This window comes from Carassius auratus, chromosome 13, assembly GCF_003368295.1.
Source record: "Carassius auratus strain Wakin chromosome 13, ASM336829v1, whole genome shotgun sequence".
Lineage (NCBI taxonomy): Eukaryota > Metazoa > Chordata > Actinopteri > Cypriniformes > Cyprinidae > Carassius > Carassius auratus.
The window spans coordinates 12,658,519-12,666,843 of record NC_039255.1 but is presented as its reverse complement, the minus strand read 5'-3'; positions in this window follow the sequence as shown (position 1 = coordinate 12,666,843).

The following is an 8,325-nucleotide window of genomic DNA, read 5'->3' as shown; positions in this document are numbered from 1 at the left end:
AGGGCCGGAAAAGAAAAACATGGGGAACAAACACCAGAAATGTAAACATAAAACAGGGAGACCAGGAGGGAGGAGGACCGGAGGAGGTTCAGGGGGAGGGATGGAGGGCCAGACTAACTTAGGGGAACAGGCAGACACATAACAAAAACACAAAACAGATGTCCATGAAGGACATAATGTGGCGTCCACCAGGGCGGAGCAGAAGACGACCACAGCCATGTGGTCGAAGCCAGAGCCCCCCAGGGCAGAGCGGAGCACCACCACAACAGTGTGGTCAGGGCGGAAGCCCCCCAGGGCGGAGCAGAAGACCACCACGTCCTCGTGGTCACCGCCAGAGTCCCCTAGGACGGAGCAGATGACCACCACATCTTTGTGGTCAAGGCCGGAGTCCACCAGGGCGGAGCGGAAGACCACCACAGCCATGTGGTCGAAGCCAGAGCCCTCCAGGGCGGAGCGGAAGACCACTACATCTTTGTGGTCAAGGCCGGAGTCCACTAGGGCGGAACGGAAGACCACCACATCTTTGTGGTCGAGGCCAGAGTCCACCAGGGAGGAGCGGAAGACCACCACAGCCATGTGTTCGGGGCGAGGGCCCCCCAGGTCAAAGCGAAGACCACCACAGCCATGTGGTCAGGACAAGAGCCCCCCAAGGCGGAGCTGACCTCTGTGCGGCTGGACCAACGGGACTACGAAACTCCGGTAATCCCCTGGTGTCTATACTGGACTCCAGAAGATCGGTGACTTAACCTGACTCTGGATGGTCAGAGGTGACTAGCCCTGACTCTGTAGGGTCAGCGGTGACTAGCCCTGACTCCGGAGAGTCCACCGGAACATGACTCGACTCCGGAGAGTCCACCGGAACCTGATTCGACTCCTGAGAGTCCACCGGAACCTGACTCGACTCCTGAGAGTCCACCGGAACCTGACTCGACTCCAGAGAGTCCCCCGGAACCTGACTCGACTCCAGAGAGTCCACCGGAACCTGACTCGACTCTGGAGAGTCTACCGGAATCTGATTAGACTCTGGAGAGTTTGCAGGAACATGACTCGACTCTGAACTGTCTGTGAAAACCTGAGGCGCCTCGGCTTCGGGCACTGCCTCTGGAACGGCCTCGGGCACTGCATCGGGAACGGCCTCGGGCACCGCCTCGGCATCGGGCCCCACCTCGGCCTCCAGAACAGCATCGGGCGCCTCATCGGCCTCTGGAACAGCAATGGGCACCACCTCGGCCTCTGGAACAGCATCGGGCATGACCTCGGGCACCACCTCGGTCACGGCATCGGGCACTGCCTCGGCATCGGCCACCACCTCGGCCTCTGTATCAGCATCGGGCACCGCCTCGACCTCTGGAACAGCCTCGGGCACCGCCTCGGTCACTGCATCGGGAACGACCTCGGGCACCGCCTCGGGGACAGAAGCCGCCCGCTCAGCCAGGCCAGGCTTTGAGAAACGGTAGAAACCTGTCTCCCGCGAGTCAATGGCACCTTGACTGGAGACTCAGACGTTGAGTCGGCCATCTTGTGCTGTGGCTCTAAGCTGGCGACCATCTTGTGCTGTGGTGCTAGGCTGGCGGCCATCTTGGGCTGTGGCGCTAGGCTGGCGGCCATCTTGGGTTGTGGCGCTGGACTCGCGGCCATCTTGTACTGTGGCGCTGGACTGGCGGCCATCTTGTACTGTGGTGCAGGACCAGTGGCCAATTTGGGCATTGGCGCTGGATTAGCGGCCCTCTTGTGCTGTGGCGCTGGGCTGACAGTTATCTTGTGCTGTGGTGCTGGATTGGCGGCCATCTTGGGTTGTGGCGCTGGCTCAGCAGCTTTGACGTGAACAGTCTTGGGAACTTCTAGGATCAGTGACAGCATGGAGAAATAGTCTAAAAATGAGTCAGCGGCCATCTTGAGCGTCGGTGCTGAGCTGGTGGCCATCTGGTACTGTGGTGTGAGGCTGGCTTCCTTCCTGCCTCGTGGTGCGGGGTTGGTGGCCATGCACCGCAGCGGCGCTGGGTTGGCGGCCATCTTGTGCTGTGGCGCTGGGCTGGCGGCCATTTTGCTTCGTGGTGCTGGGTTGGTGGCCATGCACCGCAGCGGCGCTGGGTTGGCGGCCATCTTGGGTTGTGGCGCTGTGCTGGCGTCCATCCTGCCTCTTGCCGCTGATCTAGCGGCCATCATGGGCAGTGGCGCCACCATGGCGGGTCGTGCGCTTCTTCTCACCTCTCCGTCCGCCATGGTGAGACGGTGGCTCTAATCCATCCCACACGAGCCCCGGGTCGAAGGGCGGTCCTGCTTGAGAGCGATACTGAGTATCCTCTCGACCAATTCCTCCTCGGCGACCTCCTCTGGTTCCCCGGAAAACCACCAGTCGAGTTCCTTCAAATCCATTCCTCTCCCGCACTGTGGCTGGGGAGGAGACATAAGTTGACATAACGCTGGCTCTTGCAGTGACGGAGTCCTTCTGTCACGGCACGTGATGCAATGAGGCACGGAGATAGAACCAATTGCAGGTAAGTCGTTTATTTAGGGATAATCCAAAGGGGTAAACAGTCCAGGCAGGGGTCAAAACCAAACATAATCCAAATCCAACATAAACAAGACACGAAGACAAAGCAAGGCAAGGCAAGGCAAGACAAGACAAGGCAAGGCAAGGCAAGGCAAGGCAAGGCAAGGCAAGGCAAGAGGTGACGGACCTGAATAATACACGACATTAAACAAGGACTCCGTAACACAGACTAAGACAGACTGGGTATAAATAGACAGAAGGATAATGAGGGAACAAGAGAATGGTGGGGGACAATCAATTACACAACAAGGAGGAAGGTGACCAAATAAGGGAAGAGGAAGTGATCTGGTGACAGACACCGTGAGCAAGGAGGACATCTAGTGGAACCCCAGGGAACAACAACCCAGACACTGTGACAGCCACATGATAGATAATTTCTTTTGCGTTACATTATGCCCGGCTTTGGGCTGTCATAATTTCATTTGTTTCCATTTTCAGACAGCCAGAGAAAGACAAAATATGTTTGGTTGGTGACATCATACATGCTGAAGCATTCAAAGAGACCAGTGGAGAAAGTCTGGTCTGCATGTTTGGTATCTACCTGGTCTCCAACTTTACCATTTAGAACTTCTACAGAGTGAAGAATAACAAGCTCTGAAGATTCACAGTACAGAACTTGGAGTAGTATAAAAGTAGCCACAGAAGTACATACCCCCCATCCCCCCAAACACACACCTCCACCCAAAGACAGAATACATTAGACAATAAATATTCTACATGAGAACTTTGGCAGGACTTTGACAGGAATCTTAAACATGGCACCATATCGTATTTAAAACTGTTAGTTGTGGATAGAAAATAAATACATACATACATATACTGAACATAATTATAAATGCAACACTTTTGTTTTTGCCCCCATTTGTTCATAAGCTAAACTCAAAGATCTAAGTACATTTCTTTGTACACAAAAGGCACAAAAGCACACAATATTGTTCACAAATCTGTCTAAATCTGTGTTAGTGAGCACTTCTCCTTTGCTGAGATAATCCATCCACATCACAGGTGTGGCATATCAAGATACTGATTAGACAGCATGATTGTTGCACAGGTGTGCCTTAGGCTGGCCACAATAAAAGGCAACTCACAACAATGGCGTGATCATAATTTGCCAAAACATATCATTCGCATAGAGTTGATCAGGTTGTTGATTGTGGCATGTTGAATGTTGGTCTACTCCTCTTCAATGGCTGTCCAAAGTTTCTGGATATTGGCAGGAACTGGAACACACTGTCGTATACGCCGATCCAGAGCATCCCAAACATGCTCAATTGTTGACATGTCCGGTGAGTATGCTGGCCATGCAAGAACTGGGATGTTTTCAGCTTCCAGGAATTGAGTACAGATCCTTGCAATATGGGGTCATGCATTATCATGCTGCAACATAAGGCGATGGTCACGGATGTCAAGATCTCGTCACAGGATCTCTGTGCATTCAAAATGCCATCAATAAAATGCATGTGTGTTTGTTGTCAATAACACGCCTCCCCATACCATAACCCCACCGCCACCATGGGCAACTCGATCCACAACATTGACATCAGCAAACCACTTGCTTACACAACGCCATACACACTGTCTGCCATCTGCCCTGTACAGTTAAAACTGGGATTCATTAGTGAAGAGAGCACTTCTCCAAAGTGCCAGAGAATTTGGCAGTACATTCAATGTGAGCATCGAATGTGAGTATTTGCCCTCTCAAGTCGGTTACGACGACGAACTGCAGTCAGGTTGAGACCCAGTTGAGGACAACAAGCATGCAGATGAGATTCCCTGAGACGGTTTCTGTCAGTTTGTGCAGAAATTCTTTGGTTATGAAAACCGATTAATGCAGCAGCTATCTGGGTAGCTGGTCGCAGACGATCTTGGAGGTGAAGATCCTGGATGTGGATGTCCCGGGCTGGTGGTTGCACATTGTCTGCAGTTGTGAGACCAGTTGGATGTACTGCCAAATTCTCTGAAACACCTTTGAAGACAGTTTATGGTAGAGAAATGAACATTCAATACACGGGCAACAGCTCTGGTGGACATTCCTGCAGTCAGCATGCCAATTGTATGTTCCCTCAAAACTTGAAAAATCTGTGGCATTGTGTGGTGTGATAAAACTGCACATTTTAGAGTGGCCCTTTATTGTGGCCAGCCTAAGGCACACCTGTGCAATAATCATGCTGTCTAATCAGCATCTTGATATGCCACATCTGTAAGGTGGATGGATTATCTCAGAAAAGTAGAAGTGCTTACTAACACAGATTTAGACAGATTTGTGAACAGTATTTAAGAGAAAAAGGCCTTTTGTGTACATAGAAAAAGTCAGCTCATGAAAAATGGGGGCAAAAACAAATGTTTTGCGTTTATAATTTTGTTCAGTGCACATACATACATACATTCCACAATTTAGATTGAATAATAATAAAAGGTTATATATATATATATATATATATATATATATATATATATATATATATATATATACAAAACACAATTGTGTCATTTTGTCTTTTATTTATTTTATTTTTTTGCCAGTTTTTGTTGGTTCGGGTAATGGTAACCCAAGTGTTATGTTGTAACGCAAGTGAAAGCACAATTTAATTTGTGCTCCATTACCTTAAACTGTGTGTCTAAAATTCCAAGGTAACTAGTAAATAGAGTAGTAATTCACCCTATCGAATTGTGAATGCAATTAAGAGAAAAGTAAACAGCCCTGGGCAGGCAATAACACGAAGTGGAGTTGATTCAAGAAAACCCTCCGAAAGTACTTAGTGAAATTAGACCAGAACTGATAACATCTACTTACCAAACTTAATTAGTTCAGGCACTCAGATGTTTCAAAGCATTCCAGGTTGTCTATAGAAAGGCTGTCCCATCCTAGGTTTTTGTTCTTGGCACATGCAATGTTTTTCATCTGTTTTTTGTTTTTTTTTATCACTGCTATGTGTAATACAAACCCATGCACTGGTCTAATACAATCAATGATCTTTTAAAAGCCACAGAGAATCTATAAAACAAGTTCAGAGAGAAGACACATGATTGAGATTTGTCAAAAACAACTAAAGGTACTTTTATTTGACATCGCAGATGACATGCAAAACCCGAAATCAGAGGGGAGCAGGCACACTGTTGTGAACTGAGAAGTCTGTGTTTTCTCAATGTGGCCCCCACTTCAAGCCTTGCTGATGTGAAGGAAAGTCATGCAGTGGTGACTTTCGGCCGTCAGCATCAGGGAGTCCAGCTCGCTTGTCTGCTTAAGCCTCTTGATATGAGTGTGAAAGCTGTTCTTAATAAAAGTTTCAAAGGGAGAGATAAAAAGGAGGAGAAATTGAGCAGAATGGGCAGCATTATTCCTGCTCTGTATGGTGACTCCCCTAGTGAAGGTGTTCCCCCGACCGCAGGGGCTCGCAGAGGTCGGCGGAGATGTCGCCACCATCGCCCAAGGGCAGGGGCGAAATCACTCGCCTCTCACAGGCTTCAAAGAGCTGGGCAATTACACTCAAGTAGCCAAATGAATAGATGTCTCAGCTTGCCAGCAGTTTCTTCAGAAAAACAGAGGAGGCCTTTGAGAGGGAGAGGAGGGGAGAGCCACACCTTATGAGTAATGTGTAACAACTCGTTTGATAATTGCAGGGGGAAAAAGCTGCTCGTCTTCTATCCCGAAAAAAGGAACCCACGCCAGCCGTTGGCTCTGATCGCAGACAGAAAAACCGGAGGGAAAAATGCAGAATGGCAGTGCTCCATATGAGCAATGTTGTTTAGAGAAGGCATCCATTGTGAATGCTACTCTGGAGCAGTGGCACATACGAAGTCAGCTTCCCATTGAGTGGGCTGAAAAGGGCCTTTGATTGGAAATTGCTCTGGCAGGAGAGCACACCTGCAGAGAGTACTCTATAGAGTCTTTTGGAGGGCCCAGCAGCTGCCAGAGCTGTAAGTCTGGGCACCTAGTGGGCCGAAGAATAGAAGCTTTGGAGTCTTTCAATGCAAAGCCACTTAGTAACAGAAGGCATGTGCCAAGCTTGCAAAGGGAGAATGAAAAGTGCCCTTCGGAGTTGACTAAATATCAGGGGGCACTTCTTCGGAACTCCCCCAACCCCCTCTTGCACTTCTATTTGTGAGAACAATAACAGACCTGAGAGCCCAAACCGCAGAAATATACCAACAATCGCCAGGGTGAGGGGCGAGGAACTCAGCCGGAGTGTGGAAGCCATCAATTACACAGAGCAAAAGTTAAAAACCCAGCGGGACCAACGCATTAGAATGCAGAGATATGCAGGCCTGCAGGCGATGGACGGCTCTGCTGTGCTGTGGTTGAGGCCCCAGAAATGTACTGTGTGAAAGAATATGGACCATGACTGAGAACATTCGACCACAAGCCTCGGTTTTATGCAAGGTTCCATCTTTCATTGTTTGGAACACTATCTTTCAGAGGCTTGAATAATGAAAAATTGGTCTTAAAGGGACAGTGCACTCCACTATGACAAAAAATCTGTCATCATTTACTCGCGCTCAAATGATTCCAAACCTGTGTGGCTTTCAAAAAAATATATTTTGAGAAATGCTGTTTCAATTATATGGACAAAAACAGTTGGAGAGAGAAAGAGAGAGAGAGAACGACATGAGGGTGAGTAAACAATGACAGAATTTCCATTTTTGGCTGAACTTGTTGAATGCAGCATAGTCTCCAAATAAACCCACCAAAGGGTTTAACTAGACTTCCACTGTATACCACTTTGGAAAATCTCATCTGAAAGACTTCAAGGGATCAAAAGCAGTTGACTGTCCAGGCATTGAGGTCCCAGATCCCCTTGCGTTCTTTCGGCTGAATCCCTCTGAAGACACCGCCTGACACATAGAGAGCCATGTGCAAGAATTACACAAAGCATTGTCAACTGAAGTATCTCCCGGCAGCTAATTTATGATGCTCTCAAAGCAATTTTCACAGTCAGAAAAGTGCAATTGTATTTTCCAGCTCATTAAACCCAAGCACAACAAAGCTTTCATCCTTTCAACCCCCTCCCTCTTTTTCCACCCCTCCAACCCACAGTCTGCATTTCAAAAGAGACAAAAACATAAAAACACAAGCCTCCGCTAAGTGTAAAATAAACATTTTGCTCTCATTTCTATGTTTTTACGGTCACCACCAGGAATCTCTCTGTGCGTACAGCACCGATGAGAGCGCGGGGCTTGAAGTGTTCATAAATGTGGCACAGCTCAGATTCAGTGAGAATTTAAGGCTTGTTTATTCAGAGGGCCTCTTTGCTCTCCTCCCTCCCTTTTGTTCTGGGTTTCATGGGAGGACTTGGAAATTGTAATCTCAGGACAATCAGCCTGACTTATTTGTTCAGGCCCTGTCTCACTCGTAATCGCAGTAAACCCTTTAAATCATGTGAGTACCTGTTAAAGAGCCTCACTGCGGTGCCTGCATTCCCTGGCCTCTGAAATCTCCCTGCTTGAAACACTCTCTCAGTCTCAAGTGCTTAATACATGTAAGCAGTTAAATCAGTCTCATGTCAGAAAAGTGCTCTTGATAGATGGCTCTTGTTTAGTTTTGATCTTTGTTTGTAGGACTTAAAAACAGTTTAGTTTCTGGGTTTCTTTATAGGTAAAGTGGGAATGATGCTACAATATGCTGACTATGACTTCATTTCTTGTCTGTTTTTGACTGTAAACATCTGAGCTTCTAATTATAAACAAGAACCAGCATATCTGCCACAAAGAATCAGGAATTTAATTTGCAATAATGCTAATGACAAACAGGTCATTAAATACACAGAAGTGAA